Source organism: Emys orbicularis, chromosome 8, assembly GCF_028017835.1.
Source record: "Emys orbicularis isolate rEmyOrb1 chromosome 8, rEmyOrb1.hap1, whole genome shotgun sequence".
Classification (NCBI taxonomy): Eukaryota; Metazoa; Chordata; order Testudines; family Emydidae; genus Emys; species Emys orbicularis.
The window spans coordinates 5,521,298-5,539,738 of NC_088690.1; positions in this window are offsets into that span (position 1 = coordinate 5,521,298).

The window sequence follows — 18,441 nt, forward strand, 5'->3', positions numbered from 1 at the left end:
GGGCCTGGCAGTTCCTATCCCCGGCACCTCTGGGCCAGGCAGTTCCTATCCCCTGCACCTCTGGCCTGGCAGTTCCTATCCCCTGCACCTCTGGGTCTGGCAGTTCCTATCCCCTGCACCTCTGGGTCTGGCAGTTCCTATCCCCTGCACCTCTGGGCCTGGCAGCTGAGCGCCCCGGCGCCTCTGAGCCTGGCAGTTCCTATCCCCTGCACCTCTGGGCCTGGCAGTTCCTATCCCCTGCACCTCTGGGCCTGGCAGTTCCTATCCCCGGCACCTCTGGGCCTGGCATTTCCTATCCCCTGCACCTCTGGGCCAGGCAGTTCCTATCCCCGGCACCTCTGGGCCAGGCAGTTCCTATCCCCGGCACCTCTGGGCCTGGCAGTTCCTATCCCCGGCACCTCTGGGCCAGGCAGTTCCTATCCCCTGCACCTCTGGGCCAGGCAGCTGAGCGCCCCGGCACCTCTGGGCCTGGCAGTTCCTATCCCCGGCACCTCTGGGCCTGGCAGTTCCTATCCCCTGCACCTCTGGGCCAGGCAGTTCCTATCCCCGGCACCTCTGGGCCAGGCAGTTCCTATCCCCGGCACCTCTGGGCCTGGCAGTTCCTATCCCCGGCACCTCTGGGCCAGGCAGTTCCTATCCCCTGCACCTCTGGGTCTGGCAGTTCCTATCCCCTGCACCTCTGGGTCTGGCAGTTCCTATCCCCTGCACCTCTGGGCCTGGCAGCTGAGCGCCCCGGCACCTCTGAGCCTGGCAGTTCCTATCCCCTGCACCTCTGGGCCTGGCAGTTCCTATCCCCTGCACCTCTGGGCCTGGCAGTTCCTATCCCCGGCACCTCTGGGCCTGGCATTTCCTATCCCCTGCACCTCTGGGGCTGGCAGCTTAGTGCCCCGGCACCTTTGGGCCTGGCAGTTCCTATCCCCGGCACCTCTGGGCCTGGCAGCTGAGCGCCCCGGCACCTCTGAGCCTGGCAGTTCCTATCCCCGGCACCTCTGAGCCTGGCAGCTGAGCGCCCCGGCACCTCTGGGCCTGGCAGTTCCTATCCCCGGCATCTCTGGGCCTGGCAGTTCCTATCCCCGGCACCTCTGAACCTGGCAGTTCCTATCCCCTGCACCTCTGGGGCTGGCAGTTCCTATCCCCTGCACCTCTGGGCCTGGCCGCTCAGTGCCCCGGCACCTCTGAGCCTGGCAGTTCCTATCCCCTGCACCTCTGGGCCTGGCAGTTCCTATCCCCTGCACCTCTGGGCCTGGCAGTTCCTATCCCCTGCACCTCTGAGCCTGGCAGTTCCTATCCCCTGCACCTCTGGGCCTGGCAGTTCCTATCCCCGGCACCTCTGGGCCAGGCAGCTGAGCGCCCCGGCACCTCTGAACCTTGCAGTTCCTATCCCCTGCACCTCTGGGCCTGGCAGTTCCTGTCCCCTGCACCTCTGAGCCTGGCAGTTCCTATCCCCTGCACCTCTGGGTCTGGCAGTTCCTATCCCCTGCACCTCTGGGCCTGGCAGCTTAGTGCCCCGGCACCTCTGGGCCTGGCAGTTCCTATCCCCGGCACCTCTGGGCCTGGCAGTTCGTATCCCCGGCACCTCTGGGGCTGGCGGCTGAGTGCCCCGGCACCTCTGGGCCTGGCAGTTCCTATTCCCTGCACCTCTGGGCCTGGCCGCTCAGTGCCCCGGCACCTCTGAGCCTGGCAGTTCCTATCCCCTGCACCTCTGGGCCTGGCAGTTCCTATCCCCTGCACCTCTGGGCCTGGCAGTTCCTATCCCCGGCACCTCTGGGCCTGGCAGTTCCTATCCCCGGCACCTCTGGGTTTGGCAGCTCAGTGCCCTGGCACCTCTGGGCCTGGCAGTTCCTATCCCCTGCACCTCTGGGCCTGGCAGCTCAGCGCCCCGGCACCTCTGGGCCTGGCAGCTCAGCGCCCGGCACCTCCGGGCCCGGCAGCTCAGCGCCCCGGCACCTCTGGACCTGGCAGCTCAGCGCCCGGCACCTCCGGGCCCGGCAGCTCAGCGCCCCGGCACCTCCGGGCCTGGCAGCTCAGTGCCCCGGCACCTCTGGGCCTGCTGCATCAGCGATGAAAGTCAAAAAATTGCCTGAGCTTTCATTACAAATTCAGCACTGCGAATGAGCATAACTCTGGAATCTGCTTCGCTCTCCCAAACCCCACCTGGTGCTCCCCTCTTGCCCCCGCTGAGGTGGCCTGGGACCTAGTTTCTTGGGCTCCTGCCAACTGAGTGATGCTGGTGCAGAAGCGCATCCCTTACTGGAACGATGGAGCCTTCGCCTTGGCTTTCGTCTCCCTTGATCCAAAATAGTCCGAATCTGTTGACCTTCGGGACACGCTACAAACCCATCTCTTTCCCCAGGCTTGCGGGGAGGGAGGGAGGGCTGAGCGTGAGTGGGCGGCGTGCAAGGTTCCTCCAGGGCTGTGAGGGGGGGATAGCTCCTGAAAAAGAGTCGCAGTGGTTTAGTGGTTAAGCCACTGGGCTAGGCCTCGGGAGATTTAGGTTCTGTTCTCAACTCATCTGCAGCCTTCCGGCCTAACTGTCAGAGATGCCGAGTATCCACAGCTTTTATTGGCTTCAATTAGAGCTGTGAGTGCTTGAAACGTCCCCCGTGTGATCTTAGGCACGGCACACTGATCACTCGGTGCCTCGGTTTCCCCTCTAGAACAGTGGGCGGATCAGAATTTCCCACCTCACAGCGGGTGAGGGTGAGGATCAATTCCTTAGTGCTTGGGAGGGGCTCAGGTGCAACGGTACAAAAACCTCTGTGCAAAGAGATGGGGAGCAAAGAAAAGGGACCTTCAAGCCCAGCTTAAAACTTGTGTCACCCACCGCAGCCTTTGAAGTCAGGTCTCCAGAGGTGAAAGACTGATGACCAAACTGGGAGGGATTGCAACTGCTTTGGAGGACAGGGTCATAATTCAAAATGATCTGGACAAATTGGAGAAATGGTCTGAGTTAAACAGGATGAAGTTTAACAAAGACAAATGCAAAGTGCTCCACTTAGGAAGAAAAAATCAGTTTCACACATACAGAATGGGAAGAGACTGTCTAGGAAGGAGTACGGCAGAAAGGGATCTAGGGGTTATAGTGGACCACAAGCTAAATATGAGTCAACAGTGTGATGCTGTTGCAAAAAAAGCAAACGTGATTCTGGGATGTATTAACAGGTGTGTTGTGAGCAAGACACGAGAAGTCATTCTTCCACTCTACTCTGCTCTGGTTAGACCTCAGCTGGAGTATTGTGTCCAGTTCTGGGCACCGCATTTCAAGAAAGATGTGGAGAAATTGGAAAGGGTCCAGAGAAGAGCAACAAGAATGATTAAAGGTCTTGAGAACATGACCTATGAAGGAAGGCTGAAAGAATTGGGTTTGTTTAGTTTGGAAAAGAGAAGGGGACATGACAGCAGTTTTCAGGTATCTAAAAGGGTGTCATAAGGAGGAGGGAGAAAACTTGTTCACCTTAGCCTCTGAGGATAGAACCAGAAGCAATGGGCTTAAACTGCAGCAAGGGAGGTCTAGGTTGGACATTAGGAAAAAGTTCCTAACTGTCAGGGTGGTTAAACACTGGAATAAATTGCCTAGGGAGGTTGTGGAATCTCCATCTCTGGAGATATTTAAGAGTAGGTTAGATAAATGTCTATCAGGGATGGTCTAGACAGTATTTGGTCCTGCCATGCGGGCAGGGGACTGGACTCGATGACCTCTCGAGGTCCCTTCCAGTCCTAGAATCTATGAATCTATGAATCAAACCCTGCGCTCCCAAACTGTTATCCATGGGTCACTCATGACTCGGAGAGCTGGCTGGTCACATGGGGCTGGCTCCACCCCCTCCTTTCCGCCACAGGAATACAGGGAAGAAGCAATGTTGCCTCGTCTGTGTCCTGTTGGTCTCAGTGTTTGGTCATGCTGTGTGTGTGTGTGTGTGGGGGGGGGTGCTGTGCTCATAGAGGAGATTCTACCTGTGGAGTTTCCTGTGAGTTCTCCCAAAGGGAGGAAGTTTGATCACAGCTGGAAGAAGCAGGGGGGCTAGATCCCCAAAACACACAGATCCTCCAAGATCGGCGCTGATTTGCCCCCAGATCTGCGGAGTGCCAGTGCCTCTGGATTGGGTCCCTGTGTTTTCCTGCCAGCATGGCTCTGGGAGGCATCATTCCTCTTCTCTGCCAGTTGCTGCTGGAGGGTGACTTCTTGGTCTCTGTGTTACCCATGTGAGGTGCCACACTCCCAACAGCTCTGGCTCCTCCCGCTCCAGCCGGCACCTAGCTGAGCCCCCATCTTCCAAGCCACCCACTCCTAGACCCACTGGATCCTCCCATCCACCACCTGTGTCGCTTTCAATGGAGGTCTGGATCCTCCCTGGCACTGTAGTCAAGGCCGAGTCACACCAGCTGAGGATCTGGCCCTGGGCCTGTAATTGGTTTCCCTGTGCAGCATGATGGCAGAAAATTAGGGCCTCGCTGTGATCGACGTCGCCTTCCTCTCACCTCCTTGCAGATTAACTTGGGGCCTAATTTCTAGCCAGGAATGCCGGCGTCGCAGCAACCCGAGTCAAAACAGCTTTGCATTTAATGTGAACATTAAAAAAGAAAGAGCGAGAGAGAAAGAAAAAGAAAATGTAAGTCGCTAAAAATATTCCCGCAGTTGTTTTACACAGCTGAATGAAGATAATTGTATTGGCAATTGTGAGTGATTACTGTATTATCTGCAGTCAGAGAAAGTTATTTTTTGAACGCTAAGGGAATTAATGATACATAAAACTATGTTCATAGTGACTGCATTCATCAGCAGAAACGCTTTGCAGAACACTGCCGCACTGTGATTACTCCAACCGGCTTGGAAAGAGAGGGGGGGAGAGATAGGTGGATTCTGGATATTGCCAAAGATTTACATACATTTACATTCGGAAAGGCTGATCGCCGCCCGAGCTGATTACGTGGGAGCAGAGTCTAACTGATCTCCTGGCTCGAAAGCCTCAGTTTGGTCACTTCCCTTTTATTGGTGGCGCCTGCATATATATTAAAGCAAGGGGTGTGTGTGTGTGTGTGTGAGAAATTCAGTTTAAATGATCTTGGGTAATAAAACCTTTCAAGATGCAGCCGGTAGTTTTGTACAGCCTGAAATGCTCTTCATAATCATAGGCAAACAGTCAAATCTTTAAGGGAGACAAGGTGCGGAGGTAATATCTTTTATGGGACCAACTTCTGTCGGTGAAAGAGAAGAGGTTCTGAGCTACATGGGGGTCTGGGAAAGGTCTCTCCTCCTGGGACCAACCCAGCTACAACAACATCGCAAACCACACATCTTTAAGGGACGCTCTGTATTTGCCAACTCTCCGTACATTGAAGTGACTGATTCTGAAATAATTGAGTAACCTGTGAGTTGATTCGTAGGGGCCCAATCAAGAGCCCACCGGAGTGGTCTTGGATCCACCTGTGGACTTCATAGCTACCCCAGTTCTTTGTAGTATTCTGCTGGCCCTTCGGAGAAGAACAGGGACTAGTCAGTAAAGGGAGTGTAGAGATGGCTGCCAGACGGAGCAGCCCTCGGCGGAAAGTCTGAGATTGCCTGACTCTTAGGGTATGTCTATACTACCCGCTGGATCGGCGGGCAGCGATCGATCCAGCGGGGGTCGATTTATCGCGTCTAGTCTAGATGCGATAAATCGACCCTCGAGCGCTCTCCCGTCGACTCCTGTACTCCAGCTCGGTGAGAGGCGCAGGCGGAGTTGACGGGGGAGCGGCAGCAGTTCACTCACCGCGGTGAAGACATCACGGTAATTCGATCTAAGTACGTTGACTTCAGCTACGTTATTCACGTAGCTGAAGTTGCGTAACTTAGAGCGATCCCCCCCAGTGTAGACCAGGCCTTAGACACAGTGGAGGTGTCTGGGAACCCTTGCAATCAGCCTGAATTTAAGGAGTCTGTAAGTCAACTGTGTACAAATGACTAGATAAATGGTCAGTTCTGTGACAGTGAAACCTGCCTAAAACAGCCACTCACAGGACTGACACCAGCTGGATGATCACTGGAGTAATCGGGGCATGGGGGATCCTTTGAGGGGGTCTCGTAACATGGGAGGTTGATTAATTCAGGCTGTTGCCTTGATCCTGCCCCAATAAGGGGAGTTAATACACAAAGAGATGAGCTGCTGCCGTAAGTGATTTTCAGTGGGAGAGACTGGGTCCAATTATCTGCTGTGCTTCCAAGGTGCCCAGCATTGGGGCAGGTGGTTTTACATCACCTCTGGATTGTGGGCTGCTCCAGGCTCCCAAGCTGCCCCCAGTGTACATGAGAGCCATCTCAGCTGGCTCTGAGATACAACAGCCCATCCTACATTGAAGCCCAGTGACGCCATATGCGACGGGCCCACACCCTCCTGCCCCCAGCCCGCCAGGGGTTGGCTGAAGGCACCTGGGCCTGAGCCCTGGCAAGTTGCAGAGCATGCAGAATGGAATAATGGTCCAGTGGTTAGAGCGCAGGCCTTCGGGGAGCTGGGGTCAGATCTCTGCTCTGACACAGACGGCCTGTGTGCCCATTGACAAGTCACTTAGGCTATGTCTCCGCTGCAGCTCTGGGTGTGGCTTGCAGCTTGCGTGAATGTACCTGTGTGAGCTAGTTTGCTCCACATAGACGCTTGCAAGTCCCCGTAGTTTTTCTGTGCCTCAGTTTCCCATCTGTACAATAGGGACAACCGCACATCCCTACCTCACAGGGATGTTGTGAAAATAAAGACTGTGAGATGCTTGGGGGCCAGGGACATTATTTGCTGTGGGAGGTGGGAGGCGGCTGCCCCGCACAGGTAGATGGAGGGTTAAAGCAGCCTTGAGGGAGCCTGCACAAAACCCAACCAATGGGAGGAGGGCTTGTAGAGAGCCAATCAGGGAATGGCTTGTTGAAGCAGCCAATCAGGGCCAGGGAGGGCCGTATAAGAAGGGCTTCTCAATATAGCAGGGGTAGTCACTCCCTGAAGGGTGAAGGAGGAGGACACTAGCTAGAGCAGTGCGGGGCAGGGTCAGCAGAGGAGGAGAAAGCTCCAGGCTGCCGTAATGAGGCCCTGATACAAGGGCGGAGAAGGTGCTGGGGCTGCGGGGAAGTGGCCCAGGGAAGGAGACAGCAGAGTTGGAGGAGGGGCGGTATGTGGCTGCTGGCTATTCGGTCCCTGGGTCAGGACCTGGAGTAGTGGGCGGGCCTGGGTACCCCCCGTTTGCCCCCACTGGCCACTGAGGGGAGTGGCCAGTGCATGGACTGCAGTCTGCCCTTGAGACGAGCGGCTAGAACCTGGGCTGCAGATTGCCACTGAGGCAAGTGGGTGGACTGAGGACTGTCGGTCCCCCGGAAGGGGGGAAAGAACCGAGTGAGGCACAGCTGGAGGGCTGTGTCCAGAAGAGGACGACATGGTCCAGGGAGCGATGCGGGTCCTGGAAGTGGTGACAGAAGTGACGATGGGTGAGACGCCACCTGAGGAGGGCGCGCTGGCGACCTTGAGCTAATTCCCAGAACGGCCAGCAGGAGGCGCTGTGGTGGCAAGTGAGGTGCCCCGTTACACCCCCACAGACCTTGGTTTGCCCCCTCCAACTTTACATAGGTCTATATGCTCCATTCCCCCTCCCCCCAGGCATTGCAGGATATTATATAATCACATAATGTTCTATATGCTGACACAAATTTGCTCCCCCTCCCTGAATTTTTCTGAAATGATACCCCCCTAATGGGAGCCATATAAATCCCCTAGATAGATTTAATGGACCCTAAATGCTAGAACAAGGGACAGCGTCTGTCCTACTGTTGGATGGTTTTATGCCCAGAATTTAGGTATTTTTAGTAATAATAATGAATCATAAATACTCTTAATTTAATAGATATTTTAAAATATCAGTGAGCCCCAGGTTTGCTTGGCTTCACCACGCCGCCGCTGCCCTACAAACATTGCACCTCGTGCTAGGCCTGAGAACCAGCCAGTGAAGCCGACGGGACCCAAAAGAGAATTGCGGGCTTCTATTTTCAATATCCAGGAGGGAGGACTTAACAAAAACTAAATGCAGGGTACTTAGATCTTAAAAGCATGTCCAGCCTCAATCACCTAAGGGGTTACAATCAGATAAGAACATTTGCTTTTAAAAAAATATATATATATATACACTCTGATTCTTAACTTGGCTTATCGTTTTATTTTGTGTCACATATAGTTAGAGAGACAGATGCTGCTGGGCAATGCGGCCTTTCAAATTTAAACCACTAGAGGGCGAGATTGAACTTCCATCCTGCCATTTGATGTGGGTCACCCAAACAAACTGGGGGATGTTTGCTAAGAACCTGGTGCTGAAAGCTGACCCTCTACACACACTAGGGTGAGCAGACAGCAAATGTGAAAAGTCGGGACAGGGAGTGGGGGGTAATAGGAACCTATATAAGAAAAAGACCCAAAAATCGGGACTGTCCCTATAAAATCGGGACATCTGGTCACCCTAACACACAAACACACCCCCATTGACTCCTGAGCAGCTGGTTGCTGAGGGCTCTAGTCATGCTCCCAGAGTATTTTTAATAACGGAAGGGGACTTAAATCTAGTCACTAGAATTAAAGGGACATGGTCAGCTAACTTAGAATCAAAACATAGGTGTGGGGTCAAATGTTGGCCCCATTGAAGTCAGTGGGAGCATTGCCAGTGATTCAGTGGGGGCAGGATTTCACCCCTAGTGTTTAAAAAAGAAAGGGAGCAGGCAGGTGACAGGTGGATAGAAATTCCGGCATGAACGGTTTGAATTTTTTTAGTGCTGCAAACAATTTAAGTAGCAAGCTTAGATTTAAGCATCCCCCTGCATAAACAACTCAGCACGGTGCTAGTGCCGGAGAGCCAGCCAGGATGTGACACGGACTATACAGGGCCTGGCTTTGCTGCAGAGTTAATTTGATCCGGATTAGCCCAGCCCGGGTGCGTGCAGCCAAACTGCAAAGCCAATCCCGAATTACTGTGACCTCACTGGTGCTGCATTTCCCTTATAGCATAGGCGCCAACTTCTGCTCCTGCCCGTGGGTGCTTGACCCTGCTCTGCCCCCAGCCCCGCCCCGACTCCACCCCTGCCCCGCCCCCACAAGCCCCTGCCCCACCCCCATTCCAACCCCTTCCCCAAAGGCCCTGCCCCCTCCCTTCCCCTATTCCGACTCCTTCCCCAAATCCCTGCCCTAGCCCCGCCTCTTCCCCTGGGTGCGCCATGTTCCTGCTCCTCCCCTCCCGCCAAGCACACCGCCAAACAGCTGTTTGGCAGCGGCTGGGTGGGAAGCGCTGGGAGGTAGGCGGAGGAGCAGGGACGCAGCACGCTCAGGGGAGGAGGAGGAGGTGGGACGTGGGGGTGGGGGGAGCTTGGCTGCCGGTGGGTGCAGAGCACCCACTAATTTTTCCCCATGGGTGCTCCAGCCCCGGAGCACCCACGGAGTCAGCGCCTATGCCTTGTGGTGTCGTAGGGACATCTGGGGCACATCCCGTGGTCCTTTGTGCTGCACTAAGCTGAGCCACTGTGTGATTCTGTCCCAGTGATCTGTGGGAGTGCGAGTCTGTCCGGTTGGGCACGCAGGGGGAATAGTGGGAAGGCACTGCAGGACGATCAGCCCTGGAGTGGTTTAGCCTGTGTCTTCATTGCAACGAGGGTGTGGGTTTCAGCCTGAGTGACAGTGATTCTAACTTTTTTTGCCCCAGCATTGATGGCCAGATCCCAAGCACCCGCTGCTCCGGTGTTCAGCGCCCCTCAAGATTCGGCCCTTTTTCTTCACTTATTCACTGGCATGCCTCCAGCACTCAGGAGTGTAGTGCTGGGCAGATACTCTAGAAAGTGCTGAGCATTCTCAGAGCCGTTGGCTTCAGTACCTCCCAGCACAGGGATCTCGCTAATTAACTACAGGGATGTTTAAAAGTATCTAACTATTGCTCTGATATAGGGTGAGGGACATGTACTGAGGCTCAGAGAAAGTCATTGATTTTCCTAGGCTTGTTTTGCAGATGGGGAAACTGAGGCCTGGGAAGGTTAAGTGATTTGCCCAAGGTCATGCAGTTAGTCAGGTGTAGAAACTCTGGACCTCTTGAGTTACGCTCATTCTTACAGATCAGGCTGCTTCCCCATCCTGATGTGGCAATGGGGCAGGAACTGTCTTTTTGTTCTGTTTGTACAGCGCCTAGCACAATGGGTCCTGGTCCATACAGATAAATTAATTTATTATTAAGACAATAGCAGGGTTCAAAAAAGAGCTGGATAAGTTCATGGAGGATAGGTCCATCAATGGCTATTAGCCAGGATGGGCAGGGATGGTGTCCCTAGGCTCTGTTGGCCAGAAGTGGGAATGGGTGACAGGGGATGGATCACTTGATGATTCCCTGTTCTGTTCATTCCCTCTGGGGCATCTGGCACTGGCCACTATTGAAAGACAGGATACTGGGCTAGATGGACCTTTGGTCTAACCCAGTCTGGCCGTTCTTATGTTGATTAAAAGGGTGACTGCTTGGGATATCTGGCTGTGACTGTTATGACTTTTTGGGTGTGTGCCTTTGTAGCCAGGAGTCTTTGTTTTCCACAAACCAAAACCAACCGAGTCTGAATGCCTTTTTGTTTTAGAGTGAGGGGAAACAAGAAAGAACAAAAATAAAGTTTGTGTGAGAGAGAGAGCACGGGGTGCATGTCTCCTGTGTTACATGCTGCTTTGGAACAAAACACACAATGGCAGCTGCCTCCAGTAGACTCTGAGAAATTTAAAGGTGCAGCACAGAAAAAAAAAATCATGACAGTTAGGTGGCTAAATACAGTAGAGTACAATCCCTGTTGGGAGTTAGAAATTCCTGGGAATGGTTTAGCTGTCTGGCGGCGCTGCTCTTTCCCAACTGCTGACATCACACTTAGAACGTGGGGCCGAGGAGCGGGGCATAAGGCAGAGGCAGAACAGCGGGCCGCTGTACACTGCAGCTGGCTAGCTTCATGTTGGGGGTTGGGCTTGGCAAGACTCCCAGGCTCAGATCCTCCATGGTATGTAGGCCCCTAACTTCCACTGAAATCAATGAGAGTTAGGGGCCGACATAGGCTGGAGGATCTGGGCCCCAGTGACTGGCTGGACCCCTGTGACTGGATCAGGCTCTGAGCGGAGGGAGGACCAGCATGTCAGAAGTGGCAGGAAGACGAGCCCATGAGGAGTACTTAGCTTGTCGGCTGTTTGTACAGCCCCTAGCGCGATGGGGTGCTGGTCCGTAAATGGGGTTCTTCAACACAACCACAATACAAAGAATGAACTATAATTGTAATAACACGAGGACCTCGGCTGGGAGGAGTAACTTGTTTTTGCATCCGATGAAGTGGGTTCTAGCCCACGAAAGCTTCTGCCCAAATAAATGTGTTAGTCTCTAAGGTGCCACAAGGACTCCGCGTTGGTTTTGGTTTTATGAGGCTCTTTCCTGGACTCTCAGGACGCCTCCCTGGTATAATTCCTCATGGGAGTTAGGCACCAAGATGAAACAGGGGGTGCATGTGGAAGAAAAGTTCTTGGCTGGCCCTCGGCTTCTCGTCCTCTGGCCGGGCGGGACGCCCGCAAAGCCCCGAGGCCCTGTTTTTTTAATAAATAAATAAATAAATAAAAGCGTCTTTCCACTCGAATGACGTGATTAGGCTGGGAGTTGTCAATATCCCGGCACAAAAATGCTGACGTGAGGGAGTCAATCAGCTTGGTGCGGCGTTGTAATATCTCATTTTATCCGCGCCACGCTTTATTAAATTCTCATAAACCTGTCAATGGGGAGAGACATCATTTCACTTTACCCCATTAGCTCCACACAATGACGTCGGGGAAGGGAGGCGAGGTGGGGATGAAAATGGGGAGGGGGGGGAACAAATCAACAACCCCCCCCCCCCCCCACACACACACATACATCCCCGACCGCAGCCAAATGTAATAACGGCGGCGCCCAGGGAAAGTAATTGAATTAAGTGGCTTTTGTTAATGGTTTTAAGATTTCGAAGTGTAAATAATAGTTAGGGCTCTTTAATGGGACTTTGGTTTTGGGGAGCTGCAGAAATGCTTTGCTTATGTCAGGCTGTTTTGTTACTTCCCCAGCGTCATGCCTGCAAAGCATATTTGGCAGTTTTAAAGCTGAGTGTGTTTATCATCCCTCCTTTCTAACTTCAAGCCGGAGCTTAATTCGGGAGCATTTGCATGAACCCTTCTTAGTCAGCCTCCTATCAGTTCTTCTCGCCGCCAGGAATCAAGTATTATTTCTTTGGAGCTGCTTGGGAGAACTTCTTCACCGAGGGGGTTACGCTGCTCAAAAGGCCCCCGTCTAATGCCCAGCCCGTGTCCTCAATTGCTGCCCCTTCCTCAGATCTGGAGCAGGGCCTGATTCTGCGCCGATGAAACCCACGGCGTTACGCCAGGGTTCAGGGAGGACGAGCCAGGGGATTTAAAGTGACTTTCAGGGGAGCGCCTCCTGCTTAAAATATTAGCGGCTTTTCATTTAGGAGCCTATCAAAGTGAAAGAATAGAGGCTGGTTTAGAACGGCCTAACCCAGATAGGGCTAAACAAACAGTGTTACCTTATGCTGCAGGATAGGACATTTGTAGCCCTGCGGAGGGCTCTCGAAGCATTGCTAATTAATTAAGTTAATGAGCTGTATCTCCGAGAAAAGTATTCATCTGAACAGAATGGGGGACTTGCAATTTATTCAGTTTCACTTAAAAAAAAAAAGTCATTAACAGGGAATTAAGGTTGCCCGGTGCTGCCCCATCCCCTTCCAGAGTGTGCGGGGTGGCTAAATTTAAACCTCTAAAACCCAGGCGTTACAGTAAAACCACCCACTCCATCCCGTAACCTTAACTCTGCCCCTTGGAGCTGGCAGTAGCACTGGGAATAAACAGAGCCTGAAGCTCCATTCTTGCTTGGGAGCACAGCTCCTGACCCTGCTGCTGTCGTGTTGTCCTGTCCCCCATGTCCTCTCTACACCCCCTGGGATACTTGCTTGGTCTCAGAGGGAGGAAGGGGCTGTTGGAGGCTAAGCAGGGCTGGGCAGGGGGCATGGAAGGGGCAGAGCTGAGAACCTGGCCTGCAATCCCCGGCTGGAACAGCAGAAGAATTGGCTTGTAAAAGCTAGTCTTAACCTTCAGTAGAGTTACTGCCCCACTCATAAAGGGGGTGTGAGATGAGGGGGGAGTTTTCAGTGTCACTGTATGTTAAGGGATTCAAGCCCATTTGAAATAATGGGCATTTGTGGGTAGTGGGGACTGGCTCAGAGTGAACAGTATGAGGTGGGTGTTGGGAGTGAACAACCAGCAGGAGGCGGATGCTCCTGGCCTGGGAAAGTGAGTCCCCTGCCGTGTTCCCCTGTGGAAAAGAGTACAGGTCACACCCAGAAACCCCAGACAGGCCCAGGGCCATCCATACGGAGGCTCTATGTAGCCACCGCAGCTGTGGTCTCTTGCCTGAGCTGGGCTCTAGTCTCAGGGTTGCTTCTCTGGTTGCTTTCAAGCCATGGTAAAAATCTGGACATTCCTTGGACATTCCTGTGTCAAGGGCAAAATTTCAGCTACCCCTCTAATGCTGGTGCAGTATAGTGTCTAGACTGTACAGATCACCAACTCTTTCAGCCATGCCCACCTGGGCTTTGCCACCTTCTCATCTGCTGGCCCGTTCTCATCTGCTGGCTGGGATGATTTAGTTGGGGTTGGTCCTGCTTTGAGCAGGGGGATGGACTAGATGACCTCCTGAGGTCTCTTCCAACCCTAATCTTCTATGACTCTAGCCAGGATTTTATATTATTTGAAACAAACACAGTGACTGGAGCGCAAATGGCCAGCTATTTACTTGGCCATTAAACACATCTGGGTCACTTGAACACTATTCACTAAATAGCGATGTTGTGAATCTGCTTAGCCACTGTCTCTTAGAGTCATAGATCCCAAGGCCAGAAGGGACCATTGTGATCATCTAGTCTGACCCCCTACAGAACACAGGCCAGAAAACTGCCCCCAGATAATTCCTACAGCAGAGCTTTTAGAGAACCATCCAATCTTCACTGAACAATTGTCAGTGATGGAGAACCCACCACAACCCTTGGTAAATTGTTCCAATGGTTAATTACTCGCACCTGATTTCCAGTCTGAATTTCTCTAGCTTCAACTTCCAGCCCTTGGATCATGTTACACCCTTCTCTGCTAGAAAGAAGAGCCCATTATTAAAGATTTGTTCCCCATGTAGATACTTGTAGACCAGTGGTTCTCAACCTATTTATCATTGTGGGCTGCATATGTGGCCCACAATGTGTTACCTGGGCCGCAGGTTGAGAACCACAATGCCCCCTGCCGAACTCCCCTCACAGACCCCTATGCCCAGGACCTCCAGCCCAAAGACCCCTCCACAGGCAGCCCCGGACCCCCTCCATACATGGCCAGTTGGTGACCTGGACCCCATGGGGCCGGTCGGCAGCCCTGGACTGCCACCAAGCGGGCCAGGCGGCAACCCTGACCCTGGACCCCCGCTGTGTGGGGCAGGCAGGAACCTGGACCCTGCCGCCCACCCCAGCCTTGAAAACATTGTTATAGACTGAAATCAAGTCACATCCTTAATCTTCTCTTTGTTAAACTAAGTAGATTGAGCTCCTTGAGTCTATCACTATATGGCAGGTTTTCTAATTCTTTGATCATTCTTCTGGCTCTTCTCTGAACCCCTCCCCAATTTATCAACATCCTTCTTGAATGGTGGGCTCCAGAAGTGGACCCAGTGTTCCAGCGGTAGTTGCATTTGCTCAGCACAGAGATTAAACAAAGGGTTCCGGGTCCATTGTCTGCAGAATGAATCACTCTTTATCTCACGGCTAGGGATTTGCTTTTCTGCGGTTATTTCCACACCTGGAAATGGTTTTTCCACCTGGGTAATTTTGGTTGAAACTAAATAGCAGAAATCCTATTCCGAAGGCCAAGCCCGCACAAGCTTCGGAGAAAGACCCCAAAGCACAAGTAGTCAACAGTGATTTGTAAGGCTTAAATAACAGGTTACAATTACCGATTATCCCAGCCTTAAAACGTAAAAAATAAATACATTGAGGGAAAAAATAGTTCAATGTCTCTGTTCATACCGACTTGTCCAAAATGACGCTGGCTTTGTTTATTTCCTGTATTGCTGTTATGTATAACAGAGCTGGGATGCAGCCATATCCTTCCTTTCCTGCCTCCTCACAGAGCAACATAATGTTCGCACATGTGATTTCATGCTAGCAGGTACAACATCAAAGCAGCCCTTTCCCCCGCAGAACCTTCTAGCTCTCTTACTCACCCCTCATCACCACAGTATTTGTGCACCTCACTGTTTTTAAAAGGTATTTGCTGTCATACACTCCTGGGAAAGAGGGAAACACTAGTTTTAATAGATTGGGAATTAAGCCATGGAAAGACTAATTAACTTGCACAGACTATTTAGACAGGATCAGGACTTGAACCCAAATCTTCTATAGCATAGATGACCAGCCTAACCACTGGACCAACCAGTCTTTACTGATAAAACCTTGCTTCCTACTAACTTTCCCCAGTGCTGGGTTGCTCTCTTAGCGGCATGCCTGTCTAGAACTTCCCAGCATGCCGTTCTGGAACTGTCCCTTTAAATTGGGCAGAGCTAGGGAGCTGTATCCCTAAAGCGGCCATTTTGCACCTAACAGCCACAAGTGCCATCTCGCTACCTTGCAGCCGGTAAGTCCCTGTTATGTTTTTCCCTTTTTGGCTGATGAGAAGATGTCCTTTCCCCCAGCAGTAACATTTAGCATGTGAGAGACTCGGGGATTTTCCCCTTTCATTGAAATTCTGGAATTGAATGGGATTGTAGCTATGGAACTGTGTGTCCTTTTGTCTCCTGTGTCCTGCACCTTTCAGTTTCTTAGCACTCTCCCTGTACGCTAGACAGTTCCCCAGCCATTTTGTTCTGATAGCTCAGGACAGATTGCCAGAGGAGGTAAACGCACTGCACTCTGCCTCTCTCATGGAGACTTTACTTGTGTTCTTTCTTGTTTGAAACTTTTTGCGGTGAGACCTGTGAACGCTTTGAGATGACGCTTGGCTCTGCAGGGAAACTGCTGTTTTCCTAAGATATTGTGAAAATCTGATATTTTGGGTGAAGGAAAATAGCACAACATTTCCCCCAAAAGTTGTCCACGGTTCCACAGACCCCTCCTGTCCCGTCCTCTTGCAGGTGACCAGTGCCCATCTGGTACAGGAGAACTGCAAAATTCTGGGGAAGGGACGTCCTCTTCTTATAAGTTTGGAAAGCACGTAACACATTTTGGACACGACTTCAATCCATAACAGAAAGCAGATGGCTACACAGGGACAGTTTCACAGCCCTTGCAAAGCCAGGGATCGCGTCTTTCAATGAGCCAGAGGGAAATTTCTAGCTTAAGGGCCAAAGCTCCAAGCCCCTCAGTGGATTGGTGAGTGGCGCTCTCAGGTCCTGATTCTCTGCTGCCTTGCACCATGCGTAGTCTTTATAGTAAGGCCCAGATTCTCACAGGGATTTAGGTGCTTAACCCCATAGGATTTAGGTGCCTAAATATCTTTGAAGATCTGGGTCTTAGCCCCTTCCAGGGTTGGACCCTGTGAAATAAAAGACCGGACAACATCCTAGATTCCTCCTCACCATATTGGCTACAAAGAGCAGAGATGGAGGCAGTTCCTTTGGATACCCGGTGTCTCTGCCGCTCGAGCCCCTGTTCCCCATGCTGTAGAGAATGTGCCCTCACAACAGATGCCCGGCATGGCAGTTTGTTGGTGCCAAGGAAATAGGGCAGATTCTGGGACTGGAATGAAAAATGCTTGGATTAAGCGGGAAGAAAAATTCTCTCCTATGAGACTTTCTGTGTCCTCCGATGAAACATCATCTGGGGGGTGGGGGTGCTGAACAGCACCTCCTAATCCAACTATATAGCAGCCGGGAAGAGATTTACACAACCATTGAGCTGGGTGAGGATTATTTAATGCTCAGAGATCCATTAAATAATTGACTGGCCGTGATAAGACCTAGGCCAGGCTAGTGCTGCAGATAAAGTGCAGGTTGTTGTTCATTAACATGAGAAGGCGCCTCTGATGGGGGTGACATTTGCACAGTGTTCTTCGGCGAGGCTTAGCGTGAGTAGATGAGGGACAATACAGCAAACAAAGCAGTTTAAATATAAATGTTGCTTGCACCAGATTAAGTGATTGCATTTAACAGCATCAGGCAGGCCAGGAGGGGATATTAAGGCCCTGATTCAGCAAAGCATTTTTATTCCAGGGCAGCATTTCAGCACGGGACTTAAATGGAACGTCAGCGTGAGTTTAAGTGTTGTCCGGATCCGGAGCGCTCAGAATTTAGGCCCTGCTCTTGCTCCCATTGCAGTCAATGGCAAAAATTCCACTGGCAGTAAGATTAATTAGGACCTTTCATAGGTGATGGTTTGTTGGATCAGCCAGCAAATTAGCAAATGGAGTGTAATGCAATGTGGCAACACTCAGGTGGGGGGTTCTGCAATGATCGTGCGTCGTGAGGTTCTGTGTTTTATTTCCCCTCCATTCCACACCAGTCCAGACCAAATGTTTGAGCCTCAAGGCTATTTTTTAGTTTCAGGCATTGCAAACTCTGCCTAGGCTCCGAAAATCCCAGCTGGCCTCTTTCTGTCATTTTCCATTAACAACATTCTGCAGTGGGATCTTCTTAGTTAAGAGTTCGGTTGATGATGCAGGAGGCAGAATAGAATCTGGCTCTCCCTCCTGCAGTGTAGACATGAATCGTAGAATCATAGAATCTCAGGGTTGGAAGAGACCTCAGGAGGTCATCCAATCCAACCCCCTGCTCAAAGCAGGACCAACACCCACTAACTCAAACATGGCCTAAATGCAGTTCAGTATGATGATCATTAACCTATGGCAGTGGTATGGGCTTTCCCTCTCTCCACAGTGTAGCCCGGGGAGTCTGTGGTACTTATTTTATCCAGTTCCATTCTCACTTCACTTTGCGTCAAATTATTTGATCTTCAGTAACTCAACAGGAATCAGAGTCTTTTGGTCTGAAGAACCCCAAACTTCAGAGAGCGAAGTTTGAAATCCTAGATCTGAATTTTGTAGCTCCAGCCCGTCTCTAACCTTGGGCTTTGTGACCAGCGGAGATTGTGCACACTGCCCTTTAGGGCCCCTCTGTCCTGTGAGTTTCTTCTACGGCACGTGAGGAAAAGTGGAAAATCAAATCGCCACCACTCGGCCATTAGCCAGTTTAAAAACAACTTGTCTCACACTCAGTTTAGAAGCGTTTCAGAGGGAGGAGCTAACCCTGCCAGGCTGGGGAAGGAGAGTCCAGATGAGGAGCAGGGGGTAGAAAATGATATTGTATCGTCTTCTCTCAATTATTCTCATTGCTCAGAACATCCCTTGATTATGTATTGCCCATGTGGAGCCGCATTGGGAG